Source organism: Homalodisca vitripennis, chromosome 6 (assembly GCF_021130785.1).
Source record: "Homalodisca vitripennis isolate AUS2020 chromosome 6, UT_GWSS_2.1, whole genome shotgun sequence".
Taxonomy (NCBI): Eukaryota; Metazoa; Arthropoda; class Insecta; order Hemiptera; family Cicadellidae; genus Homalodisca; species Homalodisca vitripennis.
The window spans coordinates 11,255,823-11,273,663 of NC_060212.1; positions in this window are offsets into that span (position 1 = coordinate 11,255,823).

A 17,841-nucleotide genomic window follows, 5' to 3' on the forward strand; every position below is an offset into this window, starting at 1 on the left:
CTTATACTGTACCGCTTTTATTTCACCACAAATACAAACTTGTTCAAATATTCAACTTTAATTACTCCACTATTCCTTGCGTAGAGCTCCAAAACATTCATTTCTGCTCTCTTCTAGGCTGCTATCTTAAATTTATATGAAAATGAAGTTAAAAAATAAATTATCCTAATCATCAACGATTTTATCATTTGGAATAAGCCTAGTCATAAGGGATAGGATTTCGCACTATAGCGTACATAACAAGTAAGGCATCGACCATTGTCCTGTTGACATTTTGGGCAGTGAAAAGTTATTTATACAAACCGAAACTACATTGTAAAGTATGTAGCAGAATTCAACTCATCCAAAAAATGTTTATATGTAAAATGTTACCCAAAGTTGTCCATTACTATAAAGACCGTTAAACCAATGAAGTAGCACATAAACACACACTGAAAGCATCTACTAAACCGAAACTTGTGTTTTAAAACAAAACACGTCCATTAATATAATTGGCAAGTTCCGTGACGAGAGGAGTGGCAGTTTGTCGCGTGAGTGAAAAGTCAGCAAATATTGAGCCATTCCGGTTAACAGCCGCGTTTTGCTTAATTTTTTACTTGAAGTTTCTACCGACGACGCGCGGGGACGGTGGGCCTGAGCAGCGCCGGGACGCGGGTGACGGCACGCGAGGGTGGGGGCGGCGTCGCGGCGGCAGTCGTCGTGCGTCCTCCCCCGGCAGAGGTCTTCGCGACGCCGTCCTCTGCATGACAGGTGAGCCTTAGGCATACTCGTCTCCGTCCCCCGGCGTGGATTAGTCCAGAGACTTTAGTGGAACAATTATAATTTATTTTCATTTCAAAAATCGTATAGAGTAAGTACAACGTAGTTAGTTAACTTAGTGATTATTTTCTAGAAATTGCTTCTACCTATCCTAATAAACATAAATCTTCCTATGATAAAAATATTAGCCTGTTATATTTGAAGTAACTCCCTATCACTAGTCCTAGCTAACTGTACATATGAATCAAATGAATGACGTTTATTCCAGAAATTTTACAAGTAATCTTTAAAAATAGGCTAATTATAACTCCGTGAACAGTAATGTATACATATTTAGTAAAATAAAACAATTTTAATATAAAAATAAACAAAATGTGATACTATAATAATATACAATACAAGGCCTACATGGGCAAACCTGGCTGTGCGTAGGCCAAGTTGTATTAAGCCGCATCCATTAAAATTACAGAAAATGCTGGGGAAATTTAGAAAAACTGATAAAAAAGAATAAAACAGCCCTGTATTGTTTCTTGAAATATTTAAATAATGATTTGTGTTGAAGTGGCGACAACAACAAATTTTGTAAATAGAACGGTATGGTGCCGGCATAATTTAATGTATTATAAAACTATAAAGGACTACATTACAAAGTATAGAAAAAACTATAGAGGAGTGAGGTGAGAGTCAACACTGACAGTCTCCTGTATCCGACAGTGATAATGATCTCCGCCTCCGATATACTTAATAGTAGGGCCTAATAACCACTCACTGATACGGGTTTTTAAAAACTGGCAAAGATTGAGCGTTGAACAACTCAGAAGCCTGGAAAAACGAGAAATAATTCTCAACAATATATTTGATGTATGACAAGGATTTGTTGTGGAAAACTATCTATACATTATAGTATACTTACTTTTAACAGTATTTTACTTTTATTGATTTAATCTCAAAGTCTGATTCCTGTCATCCCTTGCTAACCTTTTAATTTACGTATTTAATTTAATACTTACTTCATTTAAATTACTTAGTTTGCCTGAAAATAAAAAATACACAATGTACACGTAATACAGTACGACTAAAAAGTAGGCTATGGAACATTGATTATAAAACTAAATTACGGACAGATTGTCAATTATCACAACAATTTTAGATAGTATGAATTTTACTAACTTCCTTTATAAAAAAACGAATTAATCCAATTAATTATTTTTATTTTTTATGAAATTTAATATTTTGTTTCCATTAAGAGGTTGACAACGAAACTGTAGGCCTATACTCCTTAGTGTAGAATAATGTAGAACCCATCGGCATATCTATATTTTCCATATTTAAATTTGATTTAGTATATTTTTATTGAATTTAAATACAATTTTTATATATTTGATAAAAAGTATCAAGCATGTTTATTGGCATTAAACATTTATTATTATAGTAATACCTTACAGTTGCGATAATGTAATAATAATGCCAATAAGATTATCCAAATGATCAAACCGATTCAACAGAGTATCGAAGGACCCTACAGAGGGTAACGAAAGGTGGCGCATAGACGGTCACTCTGCCCTTTCACTTTTCACCCTAAAACTAATAAGGTTCCCCCTTGAACCAAGAGCAATCTATGTTAGGTTTCAAGTCTCTAGGACCTTTCTATCCAGAGTTATCGCCCCCCCCCCCCCCCCCCCCCCAGAACGGAATTAATGTTCAGACAACGACACGACCTCAGAGGGTCATATCGAGTCTCCTTAATAATGTTAACAAAAACAAATTACAGAACATTTCTATCCAGAGTTATCGCACAGACGGGATATAAAAAGACAACGACACTTAGACCTCAGACGGTCATATCGAGTCCTTAATAATGTTAACAAAAACAAAATACAGAACTTTCTATCCACGAGTTATCGCACAGACGGATATAAAGACAACGACACGACCTCAGAGGGTCATATCGAGTCCTTAATAATGTTAACAAAAAACAAATACAGAACTTTCTATCCAGAGTTTTATCGCACAGACGGATATAAAGACAACGACACGACACGACCTCAGACGGTCATATCGAGTCCTTTAATAATGTTAACATAAACAAATACAGAACTTTCTATCCAGAGTTATCGCACAGACGGATATAAAGACAACGACACGACTCAGAGGTGTCATATCGAGTCCGTTAATATAATGTTAACAAAAACAAATACAGAACTTTCTATCCAGAGTTTATCGCACAGACGGATGTTCATATGACAACGGACACGACGACCTCAGAGGCTGGGGGTCCATATCGAGTCCTTAATAATGTTAACAAAACAAAATACAGAACTTTCTATCCAGAGTTATCGCACAGACTGATAGCATATAAGACAACGACACGACCTCAAGAGGGTCATATCGAGTCCTTAATAATGTTAACAAAAACAAATACAGAACTTTCTATCCAAAGTTATCGCACAGACGGATATAAAGACAACGACACGACCTCAGAGTGTCATATCGAGTCCTTAATAATGTTAACAAAAACAAATACAGGAACTTTCTATCCAGAGTTATCGCACAGACGGCATGTTCAGACAACGACACGACCTCAGAGGGTCATATCGAGTCTTAATAATGTTAACAAAAACAAATACAGAACTTTCTATCCAGAGTTATCGCACAGACGGATATAAAGACAACGACACGACCTCAGAACGGTCATATCGAGTCCTTAATAATGTTAACAAAAACAAATACAGAACTTTTATCCAGAGTTATCGCACAGACGGATATAAAGATTACGACACGTAGACACACACCTCAGAGTGTCATGATCGAGTCCTTAATAATGTTAACAAAAACAAATACAGAACTTTTCTATCCAGAGTTATCGCACAGACGGATGTTCAGACAACGACACGACCTCAGAGGGTCACTATCGAGTCCCTTAATAATGTTAACAAAAACAAAATACAGAACTTTCTATCCAGAGTTATCGCACAGACGGATATAAAGACAACGACACGAGCCTCAGACGGTCATATCGAGTCCTTAATAATGTTAACAAAAACAAATACAGAACTTTCTATCCAGATAATTGAGTTATCGCACAGACTGATATATAAAGACAACGACACGACCTCAGAGGGTCATATCGAGTCCTTAATAATGTTAACAAAAACAAATACAGAACTTTTTCTTTATCCAGAGTTATCGCACAGACGGATATAAAAGACAACGACACGACCTCAGACGGTCATATCGAGTCCTTAATAAATGTTAACAAAAACAAATACAGAACTTTCTATCCAGAGTTATCGCACAGACGGATATAAAGAAACGACACGACCTCAGAGTGTCATATCGAGTCCTTAATAATGTTTAACAAAAAACAAATACAGAACTTTCTAATCCAGAGTTATCGCACAGACGGATGTTCAGACAACGAACGACCTCAGAGGGTCATATCGAGTCCCTTAATAATGTTAACAAAAACAAATACAGAACTTTCTATCCAGAGTTATCGCACAGCTACGGATATAAAGACAAACGACACGACCTCAGAGGGTCATATCGAGTCCTTATTAATAATGCTTAACCAAAAACAAAATACAGAACTTTCTATCCAGAGTTATCGCACAGAACGGATATCAAAGACAACGACACGACCTCGAGAGTGTCATATCGAGTCCTTAATAATGTTTAAACAAAAACAAATACAGAACTTTCTATCCATGAGTTATCGCATAGACGGATGTTCAGCACAACGACACGACCTCAGAGGAGGTCATATCGAAACACGTTCCCTTAATAATGTTACCAAAAAACAAATACAGAACTTTCTATCCAGGAGAGTTATCGCACAGACGGATATAAAGACAACGACACGACCTCAGACGGTCATATCGAGTCCTTTAATAATGTTAACAAAAACAAATACAGAAACTTTCTATCCCAGAGTTATCGCACAGACGGATATAAAGATAACGACACGACCTCAGAGTGTCATAACGAGTCCTTAATAATGTTAACAAAAACAAATTACAGAACTTTCTATCCAGAGTTATCGCACAGAACGGGATGTTCAGACAACGACACGACCTCAGAGGGTCATATCGAGTCCTTAATAATGTTAACAAAAACAAATACAGAACTTTCTATCAGAGTTATCGCACAGACGGATATAAAGACAACGAACGACCTCAGACGGTCATATCGAGTCCTTAATAATGTTAACAAAAACAAATACAGAACTTTCTATCCAGAGTTTATCGCACAGACGGATATAAAGACAACGACACGACCTCAGAGGGTCATATCGAGTCCTCAATAATGTTAACAAAAACAAATACAGAACTTTCTATCCAGAGCTATCGCACACGACGGATATAAAGACAACGACACGACCTCAGACGGTCATATCGAGTCCTTAATAATGTTAACAAAAACAAATACAGAACTTTCTATCCAGAGTTATCGCACAGGACGGATATATAAAGACAACGACACGACCTCAGACTATAATGGTCATATCGAGTCCTTAATAATGTTAACAAAAACAAATGCAGAACTTTCCTATCCAGAGCTATCGCACAGATCGGTCTCAGATTATAAAGACAACGACACGACCTCAGACGGTCATATCGAGTCCTTAATTAATAATGTTAACAAAAACAAATACAGAACTTTCTATCCAGAGTTATCGCACCAGACGGATATAAAGACAACGACACGACCTCAGAGGGTCATATCGAGTCCTTAATAATGTTAACAAAAAAACAAATACAGAACTTTCTATTCCAGAGTTATCGCACAGACGGATATAAAGACAACGACACGACCTCAGAGGGTTCATATCGAGTCCTTAATAATGTTAACAAAAACAAATACAGATAACTTTCTATCCAGAGTTATCGCACAGACGGATATAAAGACAACGACACGACCTCAGACGGTCATATCGAGTCCTTAATAATGTTAACAAAAACAAATACAGAACTTTCTATCCAGAGTTATCGCACAGACGGATGTTCAGACAACGACACGACCTCAGAGGGTCATATCGAGTCCTTAATAATGTTAACAAAAACAAATACAGAACTTTCTATCCAGAGTTATCGCACAGACGAAAGATATAAAGACAACGACACGACCTCAGAGGGTCTATATCGAGTCCTTAATAATAAGTTAACAAAAACAAATACAGAACTTTCTATCCAGAGTTATCGCACAGACGGATATAAAGACTAACGACACACGACCTCAGACGGTCATATCGAGTCCATTAATAATGTTAACAAAAACAAATACAGAACTTTCTATCCAGAGTTATCGCACAGACGGACTATATAAGACAACGACACGAACCTCAGACGGTCATATCGAGTCCTTAATAATGTTAACAAAAACAAATACAGAACTTTCTATCCAGAAGTTATCGCACAGACGGATATAAAGACAACGGACACGACCTCAGAGGGGTCCATATCGAGTCCTTAATAATGTATAACAAAAACAAATACAGAACTTTCTATCCAGAGTTATCGCACAGACGGATATAAAGACAACGACACGACTCAGACGGTCATATCGAGTCCTTAAATAATGTTAACAAAAACAAAATGCCAGAACTTTTTTATCCAGAGCTATCGCACAGACGGATATATAAAGACAAACGACACGACCTCATGAGGGTCATATCGAGTCCTTAATAATGTTAACAAAAACAAATACAGAACTTTCTATCCAGAGGGCCATATCGCACAGACGATATAAAAGACAACGACACGACCTCAGACGGTCATATCGAGTCCTTAATAATGTTAACAAAAACAAATACAGAACTTTCTATCCAGAGTTATCGCACAGACGGATAAAAAGACAACGACATAACGCGACCTCAGACGGTCATATCGCATCTAGTCCTTAATAATGTTAACAAAAACAAATACAGAAACTTTCTATCCAGAGTTATCGCACAGACGGATATAAAGACAACGACACGACCTCAGAGGGTCATATCGAGTCCTTAATAATGTTAACAAAAACAAATACAGAACTTTCTATCTTGAGTTATCGCACAGACGGATATAAAGACAACGACACGACCTCAGACGGTCATATCGAGTTCCTTATAATGTTAACAAAAACAAATACAGAACTTTTCTATCCAGAGTTTATCGCACAGACGGATATAAAGACAACGACACGACCTCAGAGAGTCATATCGAGTCCTTAATAATGTTAACAAAAACAAATACAGAACTTTCTATCCAGAGTTATCGCACAGACGGATATAAAGACAACGACACGACCTCAGACGGTCATATCGTAGTCCCTTAATAATGTCCTTAACAAAAACAAATACATAACAAAAACAAATAAAGACAACAGAACTTGACGGTCTATCCAGTTAGTTTATCGCGCACGTCTTCTTCCACAGACGGATATAAAGACAACGACACGACCTCAGAGGGTCATATCGAGTCCTTAATAATGTTAACAAAAACAAATACAGAACGTTTAACTATTGCAGTAATATGTGGGGTAGTCTTCGTTCTAAATTAACAGAGATTGACGGAGGTGGCCAAAATAAAATATGACGTTACTAGCAGTTGCCCGCAGCATGGCACGGAATGTCAGGCTTTGTAAGTGTATGAGTAGCCTACTTTTGGTTCGGGTGAATGCTGTACTTTCCTGAACCAATGTTGAATTCGCTTTGTTGCCACGATAAAGAAGAAAATGGTCAAAGAAATGTACATTTATGGCTATTATAATTTACTCCGGTTTTGGTATGTTTTGTGGCATGTTAATTTTATTTTGCTTTCCCGATCAAGAATATATATATTGGGTCCACCTGGCAAGCATTAACAGAATATCCGGCTTCCCTCCGACATAGCATCAAAGGATACTATTAGCTGTAAGATCCTTTGCAACTAGTACAAGATCTATGCAACTCTGATATTTTTGCAAACTGTTGTCACGGTTGTACAAACTTGTATCAAATTGTTGTCCAGCAATCACTATTATCAGTCGTAAGGTTCAGTCAGCATTAACAATGAAAGCGGTAAAAACTTTCCGCATTATACAAAATTTTCTATACTGTCTATGATTAAAATATTGATGTATCATATCTAGGAACCTGCCCTAGTTCATAACGAAGCCGACAGTGAAAAATCATATAAAAATCCGTTAACAAGTTTAGAAAATATCGATGCACAAAGAGACCAACACAAAAGCGACTTTAATTTATACTATGTATTGATGAGCGTAGATCCTTGTATTTGGAACCACAAAAACACACATCTTGAAACCTATTATCAATAAATTAGATGAAATTCAATAACATCTAGTTAAATCATCTTTTCTATGCTTTTATATAAAAATCTACTAGGTGTCTGTGCGTATTTGTGTTACTTAAGCACGGAAACAACTACTGGCCCGAGTGAACTGAAATCTTACATTTTCATTCTTAGGGTCCCTGGTTAACGAAAGAGTTATACACAAGGCCAATTCTTATTTCAAAACTCCCTAAGGGATACGCCTCACTATTCTCTAAACTCTTAAGTTGCATTGCAGCAAACAAATATAGTTAATTGAAAGAGTCTGTTAACCAACTTGTGATTAAAGTAGTTAATTTAACCAATATTTTCAAATCGTTTACATTTATAGTTTTGAAAGCATAGAGTAAGCTGGATATTAACAACACTTCTTATTTGAACCTTTTCTTTAACCGCTGTTGAGCTCATAGTAAGAAAATATCGAGCGTAGAAAATTGAAAGGTTTAGTACAAATATACTTTTGAATGTACATTTTATCAAATATCCAGTATGCAGCTCTTGGCCAGTACTGTAATGCAGATATCACAGACTAAGTTACTATCTAACGTTGACTACAAATTTAAAGGCTGTTATAAAACCTATCTTAGTTGTCTTTTGATAAAAGTAGGCTTCTCAAACCTGTGTATATCTGCATATATCTTCTTGATAAGGAAAACAAGGCAAAATAAAATATACTAAGACCGTAGTAAATTACAATGGCCATAAATATACACTTTTTGACATATTTCTTGATCGTAGCAACGATGCAATCTCTGGAAATGTAATTGACTCGAACCACAAGTGGTCATACACGTGGAAAACCTACGAAATTAGGTGTGAAGCCGCGGGTAACTGCTAGTCACTTATAAAATAATTATAACTTGTTTAATCAGCCAAAAACAATTTTACGATATTATTACAAAAATAACAATTCGCTAATACCTTCTACCTTATTTATTAAAATTATCATGTACAGTATCACATTTTCAACTATAGAAATTATTTTATAAATAAATATGGCAATCGATGTTATATTTCAGTTATTGGATTTTTAAAGGCCCAAAATAATATTTAATGTAGTTTAAATACTACAAGTAAGTTAAATATTGTACTATTAAATTATATGAACTGGCTCATTTCCAAAACAATATGATTAATTAGGGATAAAAATAATTTAACGGAAACAGTGAATATACGTAATCACAATATCATTTAGATGTTTGGTATCGTGAGTTTTAATTTTCTGATTGATGAGACGTTTTTATACAACTTGTATTTTATAATATATACGCAAGAGTTCAAAGAACAAATGTATGCTTACAATAGCAAATGCAACTGTTGCAACTATTGTTTGGCGTGTCACTGTTGTAGTCAAGATATTAAATTTTACACTAGCAAATTGTGTAAACTGTTTTATTACACAGACTCTACGTATTTGCATAGATATACTGATGTTCGCCTAGGGCCTGCTTTCTACAGTAGATAGGCTTTCAACACGACAATCAGCAGCTATAGTACATGACCGTAACACGGAAAGCTTGCCCGGTTTCGTTATTTGTACATAACTGTACTAGAATAAGTAGATTAATAATAGTTTTATTCACTAGCCTACTACAGAATACCTACATACCTACCTTTTAGTGTAAATGTACAAATATTCAAGGTGGATGGAGAATAAATTCAAAAACTTAGCCACTAATTTCAACAACAATGGTGTACAATAATTTAGTAAAAAACTGATATTTAGGGAACCGGTTTTTAATATTAGTAATTCTATTTAACTATTCAAGACGTAAAGAGATCCTGCATTATATACTACTCTGGATATTCGGCGATTACCTACTCTATGGAAGAGTTAAGAACATAGTAAAACGAGTATAAAATTGATTTACGAATTACACAAGTTGAAACAGGTTTTCGGGCATTAACCAACGTTAATTTTACAAAAATTAAACACTGCGTTTCTAGGACTGGATTCCCTTCCTCAGGTGTCACAAAACCGTGAGCCATAGAAATAATCTTACACGAACATTAACAACTAATCAATTGTAGCGACGTCCTCCCCCAGGTTAGTGTTAACAGAACAAGTTATCAAGGGCAAGACTCTCAAATTTATACAGACCAGGTTATTACCACCTGGTTGTTGGATCACCAACCACGTCATTGCACATTACAACACTTCGCACTCACAAGAGAATGGATTGACACTTTTTTGACAGTTTATATTTGTTGTACTGTCAGTAGTCCACAATCTGAGAGAAAATTTGCATTGCACATGCATAGTGCTGGGATTACAGGTATATTGAAATCGATAAAGGAATTTCGCTTCGGGAAGAAATCAATCGTCAGCATCACTGAGTGTGTGGGGGGTCGACATGGGGGGTCAGCGTCAGCTAACCGTATACAGATCCTGAGAGTGGCAACTTTCAATCTCTTTATCTTCTTATCCGACGATGATATAACTATTATTTAAGTATGAATGTTCTTGCATTTAGCTTCATTTACTTTCCTGTTAGTGCAACGTCTGAAATCCGACGCTGTCGCAGACTTCACTCCTTGAATCTGGAGTCATGTTCGTCCAACAAATCCAACAAATACGGCAACGAATAAGATTAAAATCAACACTCTACATCGTTTCGACATCAAAACTTCGTCGCTAATATTTTTTCAGACGAACGTGACTCCAGATTCCAGGAGTCGTCAGATTCCAGGAGTCGTCAGATTCCAGACGCAGGTGAACTGGAGGTACATTCTACGTTTATATTGAATCAACCCTTCCCTCCATAGCTACTTTATTATTTTAGTGCCTGACAGTTAGTTATACCTTCGTCAAGGTGTAAATAATATAATCTGAGAAAAAAATTATCATTTCGTATCGTAACCCTTTAATTAGCCTTCCATTTCGACATCTACCAACACTGGCGCGGCCTCACCAAGTTGAGTGTTTGTACGGTGCAAATTGGTTTAACTTTCACTAACTTGGGCGAGTTCATCGTGTACTTAACCTCCTACCCCGAGGTGTGTAGGGAGTTGTAGGTTCCCGACCAAACGTAGTATTCTATTTTGTAACACTAAAAATCGAGGGGTTCGAAAGTCTGTTATCCTTCTAAACCATCCATCATCAGTAATAAACTGTAGTCATTACCTCTGAATGTACATTTAATACTGTACATTTGCTGTACTTTTAATTTAACCAAAACCTGATTAATTATGTCACAAGATAATAGTAGTTTCGGTATAGAACGGTGATTTGAGAGGCCAACATTATTTTTTGTATTTATCGAAATGGATGTATTGCAAATACACAACGTACTGTTCTGTCAATCTGAGTATATAATTTTTAGTCAGATTAAATGTAAGAAAAGGCCATGTGACCATGATTTTGCTTTTTTACAAAATAAAAAAAATTAACACCTTCACTGGGACAGGTGACGTAATGCGCTAGATATCCTATAAGGATCATCTTATAGTATTTATAACTTATCTTCACTCAGTATAGGCCAGCAATGATGTGTTAACTGCATTTATTATAGATAGACAGTTATTAGAGTAGTTTTACTACATGAGTTATAGCTAGACAGTTGTTGTACAATAGGTTAAGTACATGAATTATAGACTGGGTAAAGTTAAAAAAATGAACTTACTGTTTCTTTGTACATTTTTGCCTAGTTCACGAATTTTGAATCAAATTCTAACAACATCTTGTTTTCAATTCCACTGAATATATATATATACAGGGTCATAAATATGGTAAAATATTTTAAGACGTGATTGTAGAGCTAAAAATAAGAAAACAATTTTATATAAAGGTAGGTCCGGAAACGCTCCATTAGTGAGTAATGGCTGGTGAAAGATTTTGCTTTGTTTCCAGTTCACCTGGTGAAATTAAGTGATTCTGAAATGTTTTGTTCTTACTTTTTAACTCAAATAAGATGGATTTATAAGGGAAATCACCTGAAAAATCAAATAAAACCACTCTAGAGGTTGTAGTGTGAACATCTTTTGAGAAAAAGTATGAAATTTCCCAAAAATCTAATAACAAAAATACAGTCTTAAATGTTTGATGTCCAATAACATTGTTAAATGACCAATAAACAAATTGTTTTTCCTAATACAGATTGTAGAGAATTTAATTCTGAAAACAACCATAATAAGCAAAGTTAACTACATGTGTATAAAAGTTATGAAATTGACTCCTCACGTATTACACTACACAGCAAACTTTTGCTGTTTTATAATAAGGAATGAGTATCTGATTGGTAACAGCTGGTGAAAAACAAACATATTTTTAGTTCAACATTTTATTTTTAAATACAATAAACATATCTACAATCGCTTTAAGTCTCACCGGAAGATTAAAGATGATGCTCAATATGACCTCCGTTGTTCAAAATGCACGCGTTCAGGCGTCTTCTCATCGAGTTTCGGACCCGTTCAAAAACTCCAGGTGTCTGCTTAATGGTTTCTATTCCATTAGAAATGTTTAATCGGAGTTATTCAATAGTATCTATTGGGGAAGAGTAAACTAATGTTTTTAAATGTCCCCAAAGGTAAAGGTCCAAAGGATTAAGCCCGGTGATCTTGCTGGCCATGAAACAGGTCCACCTCGGCCTATCCATTGATTTGTGAAAATCTCATTTAGGTGTCTATGAACAGCCAGAGAGTAGTGCGCAGGTGCCCCGTTATGCATAAACCACATGTTTTGGCGCAAATTCAGAGGTACATTATCAAGCAGGTTAGGTAGCTCGTCTCTTAAAAAGTTCAAGTACACCACGCCATTAAGCCTGGGAGGAAGCACGAATACGACTAAATGATCGTCTAAGATTTCAGCCCAAACATTTACTGAGAACTGATGGTGTGGGCGATTAGGTTTGATAGCATGAGGATTTCTGTCTGCCCAAGTGTGGTTTTTATGGAAGTTAATGATAGCTGTTCTTGTAAAGTGAGCCTCATCGGTAAACAAAATTGTATTTAAAAAGTTTGGATCAGCACATTTTCCCAGAAGCCATCGACAAAAAGCAACACGGGGAGCGAAGTCTTGTGGCAAAAGAGTTTGGACATGCTGGAAGTGGTATGGGTGTAACTGGTACTCATGTAATATTCTATGAATACTATATTGGCTGACACTGAACTGTAGTGACAATTCTCTAGTGCTCTTATCAGGATAATCAGAAATGTCATTAAGAATCAACCCTTCTAATTCAACAGTCCTACATGATTGGGCGATGCCTGCATTACTATGCTCCGAAGACTTCAATGAACCTGTTTCAGATAGGCGTTGATGAATAGTGGCAAAAATCTTGCGCTTGGACACCCGCGGTTAGGAAAGTTCTCTTGATACAGACGTCTTGCTGCAGTACTATTGCAGCGTCCCAAACCATATATTAAATGCATGTCTGCTAATTCAGAGTTTGAATACACATGAATATTACCTTCCATTTCTAATAAATGAAACACACAACACAATATCACTAATAAAATGGATGAAGATAACTGATTAAAATACTTAACACAAACACACAATATCTTTACAGTTTGTTGTTTTGTTCAACAGTGAGGTGACATATGTCATCTAATAATAAATGCTCAGCTGATTATTTATTATTTAAAACTGTTTAAACAGCTGTTGTTTAAATGATTAATTATTACCAGCTGTTACCAATCAGATACTCATTCTTTATTATAAAACAACAAAAGTTTGCTGTGTAGTGTAATACGTGAGGAGTCAATTTCATAACTTTTATACACATGTATAAAGAACAAATTATCTTTACCCGTTTCAAAATGGTAGCCAATCATACATTTTGATGTTGAATTCCGCAAAATCGATACCTTGTATGAAAATTTTACATGAATATTAAAATGTGGTAAACTTTATTGTAAATATAACAGTGGTTGTTTCATTAAAATCGAATAACAAACAAATGATTAGTACTACCAAACATAATACACATAACACAACAGGAAGTATAGTTTTGTAAACTGTTTTACTCTGAACAGCTGATTTAAAGTCAATGAGCTGATTAATGTGAACAGCTGTGTCCCTCCACCTGTGTCCATATCAACGGGGCCTTCGGAATCACTTTCAACGAGTTTTAGTTTTAGGACATACCTCCATATGAAGTTTTTTTGCTAATTTTCACGTCTAGAACAAAATACCACACTATTGGAACACCTTTAGGAAACACCCTGTATATATATATATATATGTGTGTGTGTGTGTGTGTGTGTGTGTGTGTGTGTGTGTGTGTGTGTGTGTGTGTGTGTGTGTGTGTGTGTGTGTGTGTGTGTGTGTGTGTGTGTGTGTGTGTGTGTGTGTGTGTGTGTGTGTGTGTGTGTGTGTGTGTGTGTGTGTGTGTGTGTGTGTGTGTGTGTGTGTGTGTGTGTGTGTGTGTGTGTTATGTTTCTTTCGCAACCCTCGTTAGTTTAATTTATTTTTTAAGGATTCATCTTAATACAATTCTGAGATAAATTTAAATATTTCCATTATACTATATCCTAATTTACATGTGGTACATTCCATTGCATTATAATCCATCTTACCACTCGTATCACAATGAATGTCACTACGTACAGGAGCGGCGTTGGGGTAGGGCGCGGGTGGGCGACCGCCCAGGGGCGCCGGACGAAAAGGGGCGCCAGTAGCCTTTTTTCGTATGTAACTGAATTACAGTTAGGGGGCGCCGAAGAAATCTCGCCCAGGGCGCTAGCAATGCTAAAACCGGCACTGACTACATCATAGTTATTCATTGCTCAATCAGCACCATAATTCTAGTATTCTAGTGGTGTGTAGTTCTCTTCTTTCCTTCTTCTTCTTCTCTTCTTTTCTACTATTTTTCCAACCGATGAGGAGGATAGATTTTAATCCTCGAAACGTTGCGTTGTGTTATACATTTTGCAACATATAACGATAGCAAATGCTCGATATCATATTTTCCTTTCAATGTCCCTTCCATGTCAATAACAAACGTTAAACAAACAAGAAGATAGTTCGTTTACACTAGGAATCATTGATTCAACGAACCTATGTAGGCAAATAACAATACTGTATTTTTCATAACAATAATGTACAAAATACGGACTCATTAACAGTACAAAATACAGTTATTATTTCGTGAAGGAGTGCGTTATTTATTTGTATAACACATTTATTTATTTATAGATTACTTTAATTCTAGGCATTAAATGTTTAAAAGTGAGTTCTTAAATACATAAAAAAGAAATTTAATGTCAGCTAGAATAACAATAGTAAAAATTTCACTAGAATAACAGGGGTCGTGTTTTTAAGAAGTGTTTTATCGATTGATGATTTGCCAATAAATAACTAACTGATTAGATAGAACCCAGACAATGGGAAGGATGAGGTGAAGACACAATATTATGACTGGGAGAGATGGTGTTGGAGGAGGTGTGAAGTGGGGGTGTGGGTGTGACAGTCACGACATGGACTGAGTCGCAATATTCACAACACCGAGGCCCGAGCAGACTAGACGGACCAGTGAAAGTTGAGAAAACACCCTTTCTCTGTCAAAATACCTTCTTCCTGTTTTACTTGAGCTATCCTTTCTTGCTCAAGAGTTACATACAAATCATTTCAGGAACCCAGACAATGGGAAGGATGAGGTGAAGACACAATATTATGACTGAGAGAGATGGTGTTGGAGGAGGTGTGAAGTGGGGTAGTGGGTGTGACAGTCACGACATGGACTGAGTCGCAATATTCACAACACCGAGGCCCGAGCAGACTAGACGGACCAGTGAAAGTTGAGAAAACACCCTTTCTCTGTCAAAATACCTTCTTCCTGTTTTACTTGAGCTATCCTTTCTTGCTCAAGAGTTACATACAAATCATTTCAGGAACCCAGACAATGGGAAGGATGAGGTGAAGACACAATATTATGACTGAGAGAGATGGTGTTGGAGGAGGTGTGAAGTGGGGTAGTGGGTGTGACAGTCACGACATGGACTGAGTCGCAATATTCACAACACCGAGGCCCGAGCAGACTAGACGGACCAGTGAAAGTTGGAGAAACACCTGTCAAAATACCAGCTTCTAGTTTTATTTTCTTGCTCAAGTGTTGCATACGCCATATTAGATTATTTTCCTTAGGCGCAAAATATTTTGTAAACCTAATAGCTGTGGAAATCGTTGACTAGTTGATATTCTGTAAAATCCTAGTCGAAGCAATACAGTCTTCGAGTATTATGACAAACACAATGGATAGTATCTAGAAAATTTAGTTACATACTTAAGCAGGTTTTAGAGGATTGTTTTTAACAGAGTTCCAAACAATCAAATACTTCTCATGTTCAGTTTGTTAAATATTGTATATATAAATACGCTAAAATATATGAGGTGTTTAATGAAATGTTTGTATAGTAATAAGAACGATTAAACGCGATTTAATAACTATTTATATACCAACTAAAGCATTTATACTTTTTATAAAATATCGTTTAAGAACATTACACTAATTCTTTTTTTATATTCGTTGGCGTTGAAGAAAAGTTTTTGCCACTTTCAGTTGAAGTTTGTAAAGAGGCATAAACATTGTTTACGATAGAAAGTATTAAACTTACACTCCTTGATCAGTAGTGTAATGAATATGTCCAAGACAATGTTAATGTCTAACGTTATTTACAGATTTTACAAATCAAGGTTTTAAACCATTAATACATTGAAACTGTTATAAAACCCACCTTAATGGACAGCGATGTGAATATAAAGTACTCGAAACTCGCTTCATTCTTTGACATTGTGTTTACAGTTTTTACTGTGCCTTAAGGGAAACATGAGGATGGACACAAACATGCTTCAATGAGCAATTCCGTCTCAGGCTGCAGTCTGAAAAACAACAAAAATTCTATCATGCAAACTCACTTTAAACTTTTCAAATCCGTGTTTCAAGCATTTTCCACTGTTCCCCTTCTACCAGAAGCAGAATGCAAGGTACGGATGTAGATGTTGTTTCCGTCATTATATTATTACAAGCTACTACACCCACATGAAAAATTGTCTATGCCGTTCCATTATCGTCCTGTTATTATAAGCATACCGTCTTGAATGTATATGTTCAAATCCTATACATAGAAGAATATATTTAGATATCTAACTGTTATTTAGTTATTTATTTTGGTAGTCTTCAAAATTAAGTAGATTTTTAGACCATGAACGAACTAATTGTTTTCTTTAGCACTGTGAATAGAGGATAAAATTACTAAGATAATTATTTTTACATATAAAAACTCCATTATGTACAATATGGACATTGTATAATATTCATATTGTATAATAAAAATTAATATCCAGAAAAACTATATCATAATGGAAATTATTTGTTACTTTCGATTTCGGGAGCAAGAACGCACCCCTCATCACATCGTACACAAGGTTGCCGGCCCGGCGGTTAACACGAGCGCTGTGTCGCGTTTAAACTGCTCGTATAATGGTTAATCGAGTTTGGTTAGGTTAAGTCACGCTGACACGTCACGCGGTCGGTTTTCATTTCGCTGGTCCTTAGCGCCGGATACTCGTTCCGAACCTACAACAACACTAGATACAGTATTTATACACACGTACAATACACACTAGAACGTCTTAATACCCGAGAAGCGTTATTACGTATTCATTTATACATTATAATTTATATTATTACGTCATTTTCGGTTCATCTCAATCCAAGTTTCACTGAATAGCGATCAGAACGTTTTACGTTATGTTTGAACGTACGCAGTAAAAGAATTAGTTCACATAGAACCTGTAAAGGCTGGAAAACAAAAAAGTAGCAAC